We start from the raw sequence: 5,770 nt of genomic DNA, 5'->3' as shown, positions 1-5,770 counted from the left end.
ACAGGAACAATCACCCACAAAATACCCAAAGATTATGGTTGCCTAAATATGGTTCCCAATCAGAGACAACGATAGACAGCTGCCTCTAATTGAGAACCAATCTAGGCAACCATACAAAACACCTAGATAGGTAACACCCCCATAAACATACAAAACCCCTAGACAAGATAAAAACACATACATCACCCATGTCACACCCTGACCTAACCAAAATAACAAAGAAAACGAATACTATGGTCAGGGTTTGACAATACTGTACACTGTACACACGCTCACAACCACACACCCACACACCACTTATGCTGCTGCCATGTTGTTGACGATTAGTACTATTATTGTTTATCCAGCTACCAGTCACTTTCTCCTAATCCCTACCTACATGTTCATATCTATCTCAACTACTCCAGTATCCTAGAACATTGTAAAATGTGGTACTGGCACTGAACCTGTATTTAGCTTGCATTCTCCAGATTTTCTTTCATTCCCGTCTTATTTCTTATTTCTCCTGTTTTTTGTTGCTGTTATACTACTTTGATTTTGTATACTGCACTGTTGGTAATTGCTTGCAAGTTAAGCATTTTCACTGAACATGTGCCTGTGACAAATACAACTTGAAACTTGGAAGAACTGTTTATCAGAGAGATACAGTACCTTTTGGCTGTTTTCCTTCTGTTGGTATGAAAGTCTTTTTTCCAGTCCTTTCACACAACACTGAAATCATTGCCAGGAAAGCCTATTAAATGTATTCTTCCCTGAAAATGACCTGATTTACCTACCGGTATTGAAAATGGTCAAAATGCCTACATCTGCATTCTTCACATCATATATTCATGCAATGTGAGCATGCATGCATGCGTGTGTGTGTATGTGTGTGAGAGAGTGTGAGTGCGTGTATGCTCTGTCCGTGGGTGTAACCCAAAGAAGTTATGGAAAACGGTTAAAGACCTGGAGAATAAACCCTCCTCCTTACGGCTAGCTACCCATGTCCCTTAATGTTGACGATGTGGTTTTTACTGACAAGGAGCACATGGCTGAGCTCTTTAATTCCCACTTCATTAAGGCAGGATTCCTATTCGACTCAGCCATGCCTCATTGCCCGTCCAACATCTCCTCATCTCCCACCCCTTCTAATGCGACTAGCCCTGCTCCTCCCTCTTTTTTCCCTGCCCTGCTATAAAGTTTGAGGTGCTAAAGACCCTTTCTTCTTTAAGGTTGCAGTCCTTATCATCGCCAAGCCTATCTCTGACCTTTTTAACCTGTTCCCTCCTCTTTGGGGAGGTTCCCATTGCTTGGAAAGCAGCTATGTGCATCCTTTATCTAAAGGGGGAGATCTAACTGTTACAGGCCAATTTCTATTTTGCCCTGTTTATCAAAAGTGTTGGGAAAACTTATTAATAATCTTAATAATCAACTGACTGGCATTCTTGATGTCTATAGTATATGGTGTTCCACTCAGGTTATGGATGTGTCACTGCAACCATAAAGGTCCTAAATGATGTCACCATTGTCCTTGATTCTAAGCAATGTTGTGCTGCTGTTTTTATTGACTTGGCCAAAGCTTTTGATACAGCAGACCATTCCATTCTTGTGTGCCGGCTAAGTAGTATTGGTGTCTCTGAGGGGTCTTTGGTCTGGTTTGCTAACTACCTCTCTCAAAGAGGGCAGTGTATAAAGTCAGAACATCTGCTGTCTCAGCCACTGCCTGTCACCAAGGGAGTACCCCAAGACTCAATCCTAGGCCTCACACTCTTCTTAATTTACATCAACAACATAGCTCAGGCAGCAGGAAGCTCACTCATTCCATTTATAAGCTGATGATAGTCTTATTCTCAGCTGGCACCTCCCCAGATCTCTACAACAAAGCTTTCTTATTATCTAACTAGGCAAGTCAGTTAAGAACAAATTTGTATTTACAATGACAGCCTACCCCGGCACTTTCAAATGTTGTTTTTTGCCATCATTGTAAGCCTGCCACACACACACTAAACAATACATTTATTTAACATAAGAATGTGTGTGAGTTTTAGTCACAACCCGGCTCGTGGGAAGTGACAAAGAGCTCTTATAGGACCAGGGCACAAATAATAATAGAATAATAATCAATCATTTGACTCTTTATTTAATTTGACTCTTACATATAAAACTCAAAAATTGTGAATAACTCACCACAAGTTAATGAGAGGGGTGTTCTTGAAAGGATGCACATAACTCTGCAATGATAGGTTGTATTGGAGAGTCTTAAATAATTTTCCACACACAGTCTGTGCCTGTATTTAGTTTTCATGCTATTGAGGGCTGAGAATCCACTCTCACATTGGTACGTGGTTGCAAAGGGCATCAGTGCCATAACAGCGCAATTTGCTAAGGCAAGAAACTCTGAGTGCAGCCCTATCCAGAAATCTGGCAGTGGCTTCTGATTAAATTACATTTTCACAGAACCGCTTGTTGCAATTTTGATGAGGCTCTCTTGTTCAGCTATCGGTAAGTGGACTGGAGGCAGAGCATGAAAGGGATAATGAATCCAGTTGTTTGTGTTTTCCGTTTTGGGAAAGTACCTGCGTAATTGCGCGCCCAGCTCACTCAGGTGCTTCGCTCTATCACATTTGACATTGTCCATAAGCTTGAGTTCTTTGCACACAAAAATCATACAATGATGTGTGTTGTCCTTGCTAATGCAGACAGAGAAGAGATCCAACTTCTTAATCGTAGCTTCAATTTTGTCTCGCACATTGAATATAGTTGCAGAGATTCCCTGTAGTCCTAGATTCAGATCAATTAAGCGTGAAAAAGATAGGTCAGTCGTTTGAGAAACTTGTCATCATGCAAGCGGTCAGACAAGTGAAAATGATGGTCAGTAAAGAGAACTTTAAGCTCGTCGTTCACTTCAAAAAAGTGTCAATACTTTGCCCCTTGATAACCAGTGCACTTCTGCATTTTGTAAAAGCGTTACATAGTCGCTGCCCATATCATTGACTAATGCAGAAAATACACTAGAGTTCAGGGGCCTTGCTTTAACAAAGTTAACCATTTTCAATGTAGTGTCCAAAACGTCTTTCAAGTAGTCTGGCATTCTCTTGGCAGCAAGAGCCTCTCTGTGGATGCTGCCATGGCTTTTGCGCCATCAGTACAGATACCAACACATCTTGACCACCAAAGTCCATTTGATGTCACAAAGCTGTCCAGTATCCCCTCCTGTTGTCCTGTGGTTTGCAGGAGAGGATGTCCTCCTGAATTGATCCCCCATAAACGTAACGGACATATACCAGGAGCTGTGCCAGACCTGTTGACTCATCCAGCTGTAACGCATATAATTCACTGGCTTGTATGCAAAGCAGTAATTGTTTCAAAACATCTCCTGTCATGTCACTGATGTGTCGTGAAACAGTGTTGTTTGATGAATGCATTGTTTATATAGTTTTTGTTGGCCTTTTCCCCCAGCGTTGTTCCCAGCCACATCCGCGGCAGCAGGAAGAATGAAGTCCTCCACAATAGTATAGGGCTTGCCTGTCGGTAGCTCACCATATAAGACGCTTCTAGCCCCTTCTTATTAATGGTATCTGTTGCTTTTATACATGTCTTACTACTCTAAAGTAATCTTTCTTCTCGCTCAAAAAAATCCTGTGGCTTATTTTTAAAATGGTCATGTTCTGTTTCTAAATGTATGCGCAAAAGTGAAGGTTTCCCGCTAGAGATTAACGGCTAATGTGATTAGATGTTAATACCCAAATGTATATCCCCGTTGGAAAATATAAATGTGTGCTGTACCCCTGTAACTGTTCAGGGATACGGCATTGCGCGTACCCCTGGGTGGGAATACTTGCTCTATCGTAATTGGTCCTCTTTCACCCCAGCTGCCAAACTAACCCTGATTCAGATGACCATCCTACCCATGCTAGATTACGGAGACGTTATTTATAGATCGGCAGGTAAGGGTGTGCTCTCGAGCCGCGAGATGTTCTTTACCATTCGGCCATCAGATTTGCCACCAATGCTCCTTATATGACACATCACTGCACTCTATACTCCTCTGTAAACTGGTCATCTCTGTATATGTCCCGATCGTTATAAGGAGGGGACCAAGAGAAACTCAAAGAACAAAACCAATAAAGCGAAAAAATGAAACGTGACGCTCAAAGTAGTGCTCGCAGGCAACTATACCTAGACAAGATCCCACAAAGCACAATGGGGAAATGGCTGCCTAAATATGATCCCCAATCAGAGACAACGATAAACAGCTGCCTCTGATTGGGAACCATACCAGGCCAACATAGATCATGAATCACCTAGATAACCCACCCTAGTCACTGTCACGCCCCAATCAACATAGAGAATATACAGCTCTCTATGGTCAGGGCGTGACAGTATACCCGTCGCAAGACCCACTGGTTGATGCTTATTTATAAAATCCTCTTAGGCCTCACTCCCCCCTATCTGAGATACTTACTGCAGCCCTCATCCTCCACATACAACACCCTTTCTGCCAGTCACATTCTGTTATATGTCCCCAAAGCACACCCACCCCTGGGAAGCTCCTATTTTCAGTTCGCTGCAGCTAGCGACTGGAACGAGCTGCAAAAAACACTCAAACTGGACAGTTTTATCTCAATCTCTTCATTCAAAGACTCAGTCATGGACACATAGTGACAGTTGTGGCTGCTTCACGTGATGTATAGTTGACTCTACCTTCTTGCCTTTGTGCTGTTGTCTGTGCCCAATAATGTTTGTACCATGTTTTGTGCTGCTACCATTTTGTGCTTCTTCCATGTTGTGTTGCTACCATGTTGTTGTCATGTGGTGTTGCTACCATGCTGTGTTGTCATGTGTTTCTGCCATGCTATCTTGTTGTCTTAGGTCTCTTTTTATGTAGTGTTGTGGTGTCGCTCTTGTCGTGATGTGTGTTTGTCCTATATATATATATTTTTTTATCCCAGCCGCCGTCAACGCAGGAGGACTTTTGCCTTTTGGTAGGAAGTCATTGTAAATAAGAATTGGTTCATTACTGACTTGCCTAGTTCAATAAAATAAATGTGTATGTGTAATCAATGATGTCTGTTATCTGGGTTAGATCTGTATGTGACTCATCATGGTTGTCCTCTCTGTGTGACAGAAATGGGACGTTTCTCTCCAGGAAGCAGATTCACCAGGGCTATGACATCATTCACCCCCAACTATTCCTGTCCGGAGTGACCTTACAAGTAGTGGGCAGCCATTTGGCTCAATAGAGATGAACGTTCGCCTGCCTCTCCAAGTCTGACCAGAAGGTGTCACACTTTACATTCAATGTCAGCATTAAAAAGCCAGAGCAAAGATGAGAACGCTTCCCATCCCTCGTACACTGTCTTTCCTCAAGAGAGTTGCAGCATTTAGGCATTTCACACATGATCAATGAACTCTCCCCTCCTATTCCACTGATTATTATTTAACCACCTGGAACACATTAAGGGTTTGTGGTTAACCACTTGAGAGGTGCTACTTTTAGACTTTGCAACCCAGACCTACGAAGCCCGGTCTTTCTCTTTCACACACTGTCAAAAGAGGAGTGTTCTGTAATTGTTTGGTGGTAAAGTGTTGAGAATAAGACAGCAAGACAAGTCTATCTACTAGCTGTCACTAATCTAACCAATGTTTTCATGACAAAATGATGAAAACGATTTTCTCTCTCTGTGGCCCCTGTTAACATTGTCCATTTGTTGGATCTAAGCTAGCATGGGCTATGTAGATATTCATTTTGAGTCAAAGGGATTCAAAAGAGTTTGAGTGACATTGGAGA

Source organism: Oncorhynchus gorbuscha, linkage group LG02 (genome assembly GCF_021184085.1).
Source record: "Oncorhynchus gorbuscha isolate QuinsamMale2020 ecotype Even-year linkage group LG02, OgorEven_v1.0, whole genome shotgun sequence".
In the NCBI taxonomy this organism is placed as follows: Eukaryota; Metazoa; Chordata; class Actinopteri; order Salmoniformes; family Salmonidae; genus Oncorhynchus; species Oncorhynchus gorbuscha.
Note: the sequence above shows the minus strand (reverse complement) of the source record.